Below are 12,638 nucleotides of genomic sequence, written 5' to 3' on the forward strand. Positions count from 1 at the left end.
GCTTCGGGGAAGTTCGATCCTTCAGCCGCCCAAGCTCAAAGCTCAGGCGGCCTCGGAGAACTCTACCCCTACCTGGGGCCTCACCCCCTCCTCTTCTCCCGAGGAGGGGGCTTCAATTTCGCCCGAACAGCTGATCGGCGCTGTTTCGGGCGAAAAAACAAACAGCTGAGCCGCGGGCAGCCAGGGGAGGCTGTCTTCGGCGCCGCGCCGCCAGCGGAAGTTTCAATAGGCAACTATGCATTCTATAAAGTTCTGAATCATAGTAGATTTTTTAAAAAATTGCCAGACTTTTAGTCCTACGATAAAAATATAATTAGCAGAAATGTTTAGCTAATTACACTTGCCTCTAAAGAATAGTAAAGTAGTTACTTAATACAGCTGCACCCTGCAATACAAAAAACGTCGGCATACTTTTCTACAAACGTCAGGTTGCTGAGAACTTTTATAAAGTTGAATATTAAGGTTATCAGGCTTCGAGTTCACAGTGCAAATACTCTTACCCTTATTTATAAAATGGTTCCTTTTAAAGTGAGACTTGCCTTAAAACTGCACACCAATAGGCCCAGAAATTGGGTTTATCTCCTCACTTCAAACATCACTAGGATTAGCTTGCATAAAAGCTTGGCTGTTGGTCCCATATTTTTATGCATAGTAAACTCGTATAATATGTCTTGAAGTTCTTTCTCAGTTTTTTCCAGATAAAGCCATGCTGTCCCACAAAGAACTCATTTGATATTTGGAGAACACTTGGATTTACTTGCCCTGTAATCACTATTTTCATTGAAGTCAAACTATCAGTTCTGAAGCATTATTATGATATAATAATAAATTCTTTTTTATTTACTTGATAATCATGGCAACTTGTTTTCCAAAGTTCTCATTTGTGAATTCTGAACTCAAATATTTTCCTAATTTTTAAATATTTCAATATTCTTCAAAAAATTTTACAATCTTGTCAGTGGAATATATTAATAAATCAAGTTTCTTTAGTAGTCTGTTTATAGCACCTCATTTTCTTTGCCATTTGCACATGATTTCATTTCAAAACTGGGTTTTTCATTTTGTAAAACTCACATTTAATTCAAGTTAAACTGCAAAACCCCTTCATGGATTACTGCCTTGTCGTGGCGAAGGGGCTTGCGTAATTCAATGAAGCTATGAGCTATGCCGTGCAGGGCCACCCAAGACGGACAGGTCATAGCAGAGAGTTCTGACAAAACGTGATCCACTGGAGAAGGAAATGGCAACCCACTCCAGTATCTTTGCCATGAAAACCCTATGGACAGTACCAAAAGGCAAAACGATATGACGCTGGAAGATGAGCCCCTCAGGTCGGAAGGCGTCCAATATGCTACTGGGGAAGAGCAGAGGGCTAGTACTAGTAGCGCCAGAAAGAATGAAGCGACTGGGCCAAAGCCGAAAGGACGCTCAGCTGTGGATATGTCTGGTGGTGAAAGGAAAGTCCGATGCTGTAAAGATTTTTTCTCCATAGGAACCTGGAATGTAAGATCCATGAATCAAGGAAAGCTGGACGTGGTCAAACAAGAGATGACAAGACTGAACATCGACATCTTAGGTATCAGCGAACTAAAATGGACAGGAATGGGTGAATTTAATTCAGATGACCTCAGGTATACTACTGCGGGCAAGAATCCCTCAGAAGAAATGGAGTAGCCTTCATAATCAATAAAAGAGTAGGAAAAGCAATACTGGGATACAATCCTCAAAATGACAGAATGATCTCAGTTCGAATCCAAGGCAAACCATTCAATATCACAGTAGTCCAAGTCTATGCCCCAACCACCGGTGCTGAAGAGGATGAAATTGACCGGTTCTATGAAGCCCTACAGCACCTTATAGAACTAACACCAAAAAATGATGTCCTTATCATCATGGGGGATTGGAATGCTAAAGTAGGAAGCCAAAAGATAACCAGAATAACAGGCAAGTTTGGCCTTGGAGTACAAAATGAAGCAGGGCACAGGCTGATAGAATTTTGTCAAGAGAATACGATGGTCATAGCAAACACTCTTTTCCAACAACCCAAGAGACGGCTCTACACATGGACATCACCAGACGGTCAACACAGAAATCAGATTGACTATATGCTCTGCAGCCAAAGATGGAGAAGCTCTATACAGTCAGTTTAAACGAGACCAGGAGCTGACTGTGGTTCAGACCATGAGCTTCTTGTTGCAAAGTTTAGGCTTAAACTGAAGAAAGTAGGGAAAAGCACCAGGCCAGTCAGGTATGAATTAAATCATATCCCCATTGAATATACAGTAGAGGTGACAAATAGATTTAAGGAATTAGATCTGATAGACAGGGTGCCTGAAGAACTATGGACAGAGGTTCGCAACATTGTACAAGAGGTAGCAACCAAAACCATCCCAAAGAAAAAGAAATGCAAGAAAGCAAAATGGCTGTCTGAGGAAGCTTTGCAAATAGCTGAGGAAAGGAGGGAAGCAAAAGGCAAGGGAGAAAAAGAAAGATATGCCCAATTGAATGCAGAATTCCAGAGAATAGCTAGAAGAGATAAGAATGCCTTCTTAAATGAACAATGCAAAGAAATAGAAGAAAGCAATAGAATAGGGAGGACCAGAGATCTTTTCAAGAAAATTGGAGAGATGAAGGGAACGTTCAATGCAAAAATGGGCATGATAAAGGACCAAAATGGCAGGGACCTAACAGAGGCAGAAGAGATTAAGAAGAGGTGGCAAAATTACACAGAAGAACTATACAAGAATGAGCTTAACGTCCCTGATAATCACAATGAGGTGGTCACTGACCTCGAGCCAGACATCCTAGAATGTGAAGTGAAGTGGGCCTTAGAAAAGCTGAGCAACAACAAAGCTAGTGGAGGTGACAGTATTCCAGCTGAGCTATTCAAAATCTTAAAAGACGATGCAGTAAAAGTGCTACACTCAATTTGCCAGCAAATTTGGAAAACTCAACAGTGGCCACAGGATTGGAAAAGATCAGTTTACATTCCAATTCCAAAGAAAGGCAGTGCCAAAGAATGTTCAAACTATCGCACCATTGCACTCATTTCTCATGCTAGTAAAGTTATGCTTAAAATCCTACAAGCTAGACTCCAGCAGTATGTGGATCGAGAACTACCAGAAGTACAGGCAGGATTTCGAAGAGGCAGAGGAACTAGAGATCAAATAGCCAACATACGCTGGATCATGGAGAAAGCTAGAGAGTTCCAGAAAAACATCTACTTCTGCTTCATTGACTATGCTAAAGCCTTTGATTGTGTGGATCATAACAAACTGTGGCAAGTTCTTAAAGAGATGGGAGTACCAGAACATCTTATTTGTCTCTTGAGAAACCTATATGCGGGCCAAGAAGCAACAGTGAGAACTGGACACGGAACCACTGATTGGTTCCAAATTGGGAAAGGTGTCCGGCAAGGCTGTATACTGTCGCCTTGCCTATTTAACTTATATGCAGAGCACATCATGAGAAAGGCAGGGCTAGAGGAGTCAAAAGTTGGAATTAAGATTGCTGGAAGAAATATCAACAACCTAAGATATGCAGATGATACCACTCTAATGGCAGAAAGTGAAGAGGAACTGAAGAGTCTCTTGTTGCGAGTGAAGAAGGAGAGTGCAAAAGTTGGGTTAAAACTTAACATTAAGAAAACCAAGATCATGGCATCCGGCCCTCTCAATCCTTGGCAAATAGATGGGGAAGAAATGGAGGTAGTGACAGATTTTATTTTCCTGGGCTCCAAGATCACTGCAGATGGGGACTGTAGTCAAGAAATTAAAAGACGCTTGCTCCTCGGGAGGAAAGCCATGGCAAATCTAGACAGCACACTAAAAAGCAGAGACATCACCCTGTCAACAAAAGTGCGTATAGTCAAGGCTATGGTCTTCCCAGTTGCAATGTATGGCAGTGAAAGTTGGACCATAAGAAAGGCTGAGCGCAAAAGAATTGAGGCCTTTGAACTCTGGTGCTGGAGAAGACTCCTGCGAGTCCCTTGGACTGCAAGGCGATCAAACCGGTCAGTCCTAGAGGAGATCAACCCTGATTGCTCTTTAGAAGGCCAGATCCTGAAGCTAAAACTCAAATACTTGGGCCACCTAATGAGGAGGAAGGACTCACTGGAGAAGAGCCTAATGCTGGGAAAGATTGAGGGCAATAGAAGAAGGGGACGACAGAGAATGAGGTGGCTGGATGGAGTCACTGAAGCAGTAGGTGTGAGCTTAAATGGACTCCAGAAGATGGTAGAGGACAGGAAAGCCTGGAGGAACATTGTCCATAGGGTCGCGATGGGTCGGACACGACTTCGCAACTAACAACAACAACAAAAACTGCAAAAATGCTGTTAGGAAAAATGCTTGTGAATTGACAGACAGAAATAAGTCAGTTATTTTCACTACACTGTTAAATTCTATTACTATTCCATAGAAAGTTTTTCCACCAGTTTTAACCTGAAAGAAAAAAAAAAGCCTGTTTAAACCAAAGCATGATAGTATGCTTTTAGAATAGCTCTATCACCCAAAGTTATCATTATAATTTAGCAAGCCAGTAGTTATGTTACTATTTGAACTATATAACTCCTTGCTTACACTCTTTCTCACCAGACCTATATTGTAGTAGCTGTTGGAGTACAACTTCTAGCATTCCTCGCTATCAGCCATGCTTACTAGGGTTGCTTGAACTTCTTCTTTCTAGTGTTATTCCTGTGCTATGGCAGGGTCTACTTAGGGTTGCTTAAAGTTCTTCAATTCCTCACTTCTTGTACATTGTTTCTCATTACTATTTTCTGATATTATCTGAGTTCCTTAGCAGCTCCTCATGAAACTAGACAAAATAGTTTGTATATGTTTCCTTTTTCATTAACACACTTGTCAATTTTGAAATAATTAATTTGTAATAATGTGGTATTTGCACTCCTTTTCTACTTAGATATATAGATATGTAGTTATTTCTGTAGATATATAGAAATTTAAGAGTTTTTTGAAAGCCTAATAATGTTTTGCTTTTTGAACTATACAGTTAAATTAGACGAATGATTTTTGATTTAAAGAAAGTTACTCAAGAAAGGGCCAAACTAGCTGTACATTTATGGTGTGATATCATGGCATCTTGTTAACTGTTGTGAAAGACTACCTAAAATTATGTTTAATGTAATTAAACAATGCTAGTTCAATAACCCTAGTTCCTATTCTTTTTAGATAATAATAACAACAACATCAAATAGCAACTCTACATATCCCAGAACTTTGGAAAGGATTTGATAGGTAAAAAAAAGGCAAATCCAGTCCAAACATCTGGCTGACTATGCAATGAACAACAATCAAGATGCCCTATGAAAATAACATAAAAAATCTGGATGAAGGTGATTACTACAAATACCTAGGCATCTTTCAAGCTGACAACATCAAACACACTGAAGTCATGAAGTTTAGAAGTGAATACATCATGAGAGTGAAGATCTTAAAGTCCAAACTCAGTGGAGGAAATGTCACTAAGCTAATTAACACCTAGGCAATCCCAACATTGGATCACAAAATTACAAAGTAATAGAAAATGAAAAAGCTGCCACATAATACCCCAAGCTTAATAATTGTTGATAAGCAAGACACAAACATCTGGATGTTGCATGTGGCAGTATCTGGAGACAGGAGAAGAGGAAGAGGAAGAGGAAGAGGAGAAGAGAAGAGAAGAGAAGAGAAGAGAAGAGAAGAGAAGAGAAGAGAAGAGAAGAGAAGAGAAGAGAAGAGAAGAGAAGAGAAGAGAAAATCACAAAATAAAAAGATCTGCAAATAGAAGTACATGGACCATGGCAAAAGAAAACAAAGATAGTATCAGTAATAAAAGGCACATTTAGTGCAATTTCAGAATAACTGGAGCACCACTTGAACACTTGATATGATAGCAGTGTTTCAATATCTCAATATCTAAAGAAGAGGCAGCCAAGCTATTCTCCAAAGCACTTGAAGGCAAGACAAGAAGCAATGGTTGGAAACTAATCAGGTAGAGAAGAAACCTACAACTAAGGAGAAATTTCCTGACTCTTAGAACAATTAATCAGTGGAACAATCTGCCTCAAGAAGTTGTGAATACTCCAACACTGGATGTTTTAAAGAAGAGACTGTACAGTCATTTGTCTGAAATGGTATAGGGTTTCCTGCCTAAGCAGTGGGTTGAACTAGAATACCTCCAAGTCCCTTCCAACTCTATTATTATTATTATTATTATTATTATTATTATTATTATTATTATTATTATTATTATTATTATTATTATTATTACCACCACCATTGGCATTAACAAAATCATCATTGCATGCTAAGTACAGGCTTGAGTACAAAGCCTTTATCTGAAATATTTTATAAAAAATTAAACAGGATAAAATCAACTATTTTTTTAAAAAAATAATGACAAACTGCATATAGAATATTTCTAGATTACAGACAAGATCAGGCAATTTGAAAGATGGTTTATAGTCAAAATTACATTTTACATTATTGCAGATCTGAATTACTTTATAAATGCAACATTTTATTTTAGGAAGAAATGACTTTCTTTTAAAGAAGAATGTCCCCCCTTTTTTTAACCCTGAAAGACTTGTGAATTGACACAGAAAAAGACAATTTGGTAAATCAAGCAATATGGCTCCATATCTATGCATATTTACATTTTCCTTCAACTCAAAACATAGAAGGGATCGTGATTACTTAGATTCAATGGATTGGGGTCAAGTCACATTATAGCTGACCAATGAAATCAAAAGACTTTCTTTATCCATGATTAAACCTGGATCCAGCTCAAGAACTTTTGAAACGTGAAAAGTTCTGACTCTTTCCTTTATAAACTGCAGGTATAATGCATACATTATTGTTGAAATTATATTTTTCTGTGGGAAAATTCTTAGTGCAGTGGGGCATTTGGGGGCATTTAGTGCAGTGGGGGCATTGCAGATCAGAAGAATAGATACACGCAGGTCAATATTGTGGCTAGCTGCTTTGTTTATTGATCTGTCCCATGATGTTTACTAAAAATATTATCATATATGAGATATTCATTTCCATACTGACATAATGCTTTTCCATTTACCTATTTTACTCACATATAAATGACAGATGTATAAAAAACCCTGCATTCCAGCATAAGATTCAGAAATACCCCAACATTCAGTTATTTCATTTAGAAATTTCCCTTGATAATAAAAGGAGCAATCATTGGTGTTTGGCCATGGTCCAAATATCCTAATCCAACATTCTTTCCCAAACGAGAATGACAAATTTACATAGGCCATTTCAAGCAAATCTTTTTCTTAGATTTCCGTTTAAAGGGAAATAAATAAATGAAAACACGGAACAATGTCCTAGGATTAATGACTAGCAGAAGCCTCGGCTCTATACATGAGCCAAGATGGAGGCTGGGTGGCACCAAACATACAAGAAACAAATTTACAATCACAATATAAAAAAAGAAACAGACTGCAATCTGAAGAATCAGTGAGTTCCCAAAAGTTATAGTAAATTCTTCCAAATTATTCTTATGAATGCCAAGTGTCCATAATATAATATAAACTTTTCACTTTAAAATGATTTAAAATAATCTTACTCAGTTACATGGAATAACTGAGTTTGACAGGTACAGATTCAATACTTCTCAGTGAATAGGAGTATTCATTGTTGTGACTGTTATGTATGCAGGCACCTGCATAGCAACAGCCACCAGGGGGCATTGGCCTGGACGGTTTCGGCGGGAAACCCAGTTTCAGTGGGAAACCTAGGGCCAACCCCATTGGCTGCTTACCTGGCTAGGTATTTAAGGAGGCCAGGTAGCCCTCATTCCCCAGTTCACTACCCCCCTTCAATAAAGAGCTGAACTCACACACCGGCTGGCATCTCTTCTTTGCGTCGGACCCACTACACAATAGTGGCGATGAAGGTGGGATTGCTGCTGACCAAGAGCTGAAGTCACTGGGGAAACGCTCCGCGAGCTGAAGGGAAAAGCATTTTCCTTCCTTCTCCCCCACGACCGCCAGCCGACCGGGTCAGCCGACCGGACCACGCCGGTCACCGCATCCACAACCGAGACCACACACCGCACCTCGACAGAGACCGCAAGCCACACCGCCACGGCAAGAGCCAGACAACCCCGTGATTTCAACACCCGCCATCCCGAGACCTGGGCCCACTACCTGGCTCACGTTAAACTGTACATGCGGTTCAACCAGATATACGAGGACAGTGCGAAGGCGGCAGCACTGCTTTGTCTTGGGGGACCAGCGCTGTTGGAGATTGCCACGAACCTGTTCCCCCAGGAGGCCATCAACACCGTCACGTACTGGGACCTTGTGGCCAGACTCAACGCACACTTCAAGCCCCGATGCTCCAAGGTGGCCGCGCGGTCGCAGTTTGAAAAAAGGGACCAGCACCCCGACGAGACTGGTGCCGACTTCCTCGCCGCCCTACGAGAAGCCGCCGTCACCTGCAGGTTCTCAAATTTGGAGGAGCGGCGACGGGACCAGCTGATCCGCGGCCTATGAGACAGGTGGCTGCAAGAGCACCTGTTCGAGAGAGAGGAGGTTTTGCTCCAGGAAGCCGAGGATGCCATCCTAGTCCATGAAGCGGCCTGCACGGCCATCCAAGCATGCCAGGAAACCAGGTCCAGCAACCAGGTGACCAACATCCACCGGCAAAGCGCCACAAAGGTGGACGACCAGAGCATCGACCTCCTCCAGCGGAGGTCGACCCCGACCAGCGAGCCAGGTGCCCAGACAAGCCAAGGCCTCCCAGCAACGCCACCAACCCTCAGAGGTGCGAAGGGTGTGGTGGGAACCACGTGCGCAGCCTCTGCAAGCTCCGGTCCGCCACGTGTCGGGCCTGCAAGAAAACAGGCCACATAGCCGCGGTCTGTTGTAGCCGCCGCCCCCGAGAGGAGATCCATGAGCTGCAACCAGAGGAACCGCCGTTCGAAGGTACTGGGGCCCCGACCAAAATGCGAATTGGCTATGTTGAGAGCCGGCTGGCCATTAACCACACGGGTAGCCTCCGGCTGCTCAAACCCAAAATTAGATTAGCAATCCGTTTGCAAGGCATCCCTTGCAGCATGGAGCTTGACTCCGGATCAGCGGTCTCAATCATTTCAGACAAGACCCTTAACTTCATAACCAGCCGGAGCAAGCAGCGGATTAAATTACGGCCTACAAAATTAACCCTGACCGATTTTCAGAATTCGCCGGTCAAGGTAAAGGGGGAGGCCACCGTTTCAGTGGGGTTCAAGGGTCACGAAGGGCACCTGGACGTTGTAGTGGTAGAGGGCCGCAGAGCCAGTCTGGTCAGGCTAGACTGGTTTGAGGCCCTGGGAATCACCATCTCCAGGATCCATCGGATCCAGGGGGACTCCGTCGAGGCCGTCTGCCGGGAGTTCACAGACGTTTTCAACGGGTCATTGGGCAAGTACACAGGGCCTCCACAGCATTCAATCTGAACTCGAACATTGCCCCCGTTAGGGTCCGGCCGCGGCGAGTCCCCTTCGCGCTCAAACACAAAATTGAGCGTGAATTAGATAAGCTGGTGGCACAGGGAATCTTAGAGCCCATCGACGGGGGAGTGGGAAACCCCTATCGTAACCCCCCTCAAATCCAACGGGGAAATAAGGATCTGCGCCGACTACAAGTGTTCGGTGAACCATGCCCTGAACCCGCACGCTTACCCGGTCCCCACGGTCAGCCACGTTCTCGCTTCCCTCCAAGGCGGCGCCATCTTTGCAAGGCTCGATCTTGCGCAGGCATACCAGCAACTCACGGTTACCAGGGCAACAGCTGACATTCAAACCATAGTAACACACAAGGGGGCGTTCCGGGTGAACAGGCTGCAGTTTGGAGTCAGTGTTGCTCCTGGCATCTTCCAAGAAGTTATGGAGAAGACTCTCAAGGGCATCCCTGGAGTCTGCCCTTACTTTGATGACATCCTGATAGCAGGAGCATCAGCAGAGGAACTGGCAGGTAGGCTCAGGGAGGTGCTGTCCAGACTGCGCACAGCAGGCCTCAAACTCAAAAGGGAGAAATGCAGCATAGGTGTTCCTTCCACAGAATTCTTGGGGTTTAGAATAGATGCCAGGGGAATCCACCCCACAGAATCCAAGGTGAGGGCCATCAAACTAGTACCCACACTCAAGAACAAGGCAGAGCTTCAGGCATTCCTGGGTCTGTTGAATTTCTATCATACATTCCTCCCATGCAAGGCAGCCATCGCTGAACCACTCCACAGGCTACTAGACAAGCAGGCAACATGGGTCTCAACTGCCACCCATGACCAGAGTTTCAGGGCTTTGAAAGCATTGCTGTCGGATAAATCCACAGTAACCCATTTCATCGAGTCCAAGCCCATTTGCATTGCATGCGATGCATCCCCTTACAGTGTGGGCGCAGTTCTCAGTCACCTTGAGCCCAATGGGGCACAAATCCCCATAGCCTACTATTCCAGGACGCTGTCTGGAGCAGAAAGAAACTACGCCCAAATTGACAAAGAAGCCCTGGCAATCGTGGCAGGAATCAAGAAATTCCACGATTACTTATATGGCAGGGAGTTCACTGTCTACACGGACCACAAACCACTCCTGGGCCTGTTCACAACGGACAGGCAGACCCCCCAAATTCTGTCCCCCAGAATGCTCCAGTGGTCCATCTTCCTTGCAGCCTACAATTGCAAGCTGGTGCACAAGCCAGGGAAGGAGATGGGCCATGCAGACGGTCTAAGTAGGCTTCCTTTAGACACCCCAGATCCAGCCCCAGCCCCAGCCACACAGATCCTAGCCCTGCAGGAACTACCGGAGTGTCCTGTTCATGCCAAGGACATTGCCAGCCACACAGCCACAGACAACATCATGGGTAGGGTGCACTCATGGGTTTGCATGGGGTGGCAGGGCAAATCCCCGGGGCCGGAATTCCAGGCCTATTTCACCAGACACGACGAGATCTCCACGCACAAGGGTTGCCTCCTTTGGAGTAGCAGGGTCATCATTCCCACCATACTATGGGCCAGGGTATTGAACTCTTTACACGAGGGACACCCGGGGGTGGTCAGGATGAAGGCTCTGGATAGAAGCTACCTCTGGTGGCCAGGGTTGGACAAGGACATTGAGGAGCAGGTCAAGGCCTGTTACATGTGCCAGAGATCCAGGCCAGAAATGCCACACGCACCAGTGCACCGGTGGGAGGCCACACACACCCCCTGGTCCCGCATCCACATTGACTATGTGGGGCCATTCCAGGGCCAACTGTTTTGGTAGTGGTGGACAGTCACTCCAAGTGGTTAAAGGTAGTCCCTGTTCCCAACATGACCTCGGGGAGGACAATCCAGGTGCTCAGAGCGCTCTTTGCCACACACAGCCTCCCCGACGTAATTGTGTCTGATAACGGGCCTCAGTTTACCGCTAATGATTTCTAGGCATTCTTGAAGGTGAACTGGATTAGGCACGCCACCTCCGCACCTTTCCATCCATCAACCAACGGGCAAGCCAAATGGATCGTAAGGACAACCAAACACGCACTCCGGCGCATCATCAGTGGGGACTGTCACCACAGGCTGGCAAAATTCCTGCTCGCCCAACACACTACACCATGCGTGGCTACCGGGAAGAGCCCAGCAGAACTGCAATGGGGGTGGCGCCTCATCACCAAGCTGGACCGTTGACACCCAGACTGGGTAGCACCCGAGACCGTAAGGCCACCATCACCATCATCACCACCATCACCATTGCCATTATCACCTGCACTCAGGGTTCTCAACCTAGGGGACCTGGTCTGGGCAAGGAACTATGGGGCTGGACATCCATGGGTTCCGGGGACAGTGGTTGAGAAAACAGGACCCCTCTCTTACATTGTGGGGGTGGAGGGGGACAGACGCATAAGGCGACACATCAACCAGCTCAGAGGAAGGGTCCCTGAGTGCACCACACACGCCCAACAGGAGAGCCACACTCCAGGAGAGGTCAACCTAGCCGGGAACTGCACAGAGCAGGAACCAGAGGAGGAGGGCCTCCTGATCCCAGCTCTTTGCAACCCTGCACAGAGGCCTTAAGAACCCGCGGTCCAAGTCCAGGGCCAAACCACACCCAGACGGTCCACCCGGCCACACAGGACACCTGCTTACCTATTGGACTATTTGTGCAAGTGACCCCCACACAGTGGCATCATTGTGGTTTTTTTATACTAGTGTTGAATCAGTGTACATAGTTGTAGTTAGTTTCAAGTTGTTTCATTGTTATGTGGTTCTTCCCTAAGGGGGGAGGGGTGTTATGTATGCAGGCACCTGCATAGCAACAGCCACCAGGGGGTGTTGGCCTGGACGGTTTCGGTGGGAAACCCAGTTTTGGTGGGAAACCTAGGGCCAACCCCATTGGCTGTCCGCTTACCTGGCTAGGTATTTAAGGAGGCCAGGTAGCCCTCATTCCCCAGTTCACTACCCCCCTTCAATAAAGAGCTGAACTCACACACCGGCTGGCGTCTCTTCCTTGCGTCGGACCCACTACACAATAGTGACAACTACTATTGCTTCCTTTAAAAATTCTAACATTTAAATTTTACATAGACAAATCTTGCTGCAAAAGGCAGCTTTACTTGGAATAGCTTATATCCTGCAACAGTACCTTTAACTTACTAT

Source organism: Vipera ursinii (assembly GCF_947247035.1).
Source record: "Vipera ursinii genome assembly, chromosome: Z".
NCBI classification, from domain to species: Eukaryota; Metazoa; Chordata; class Lepidosauria; order Squamata; family Viperidae; genus Vipera; species Vipera ursinii.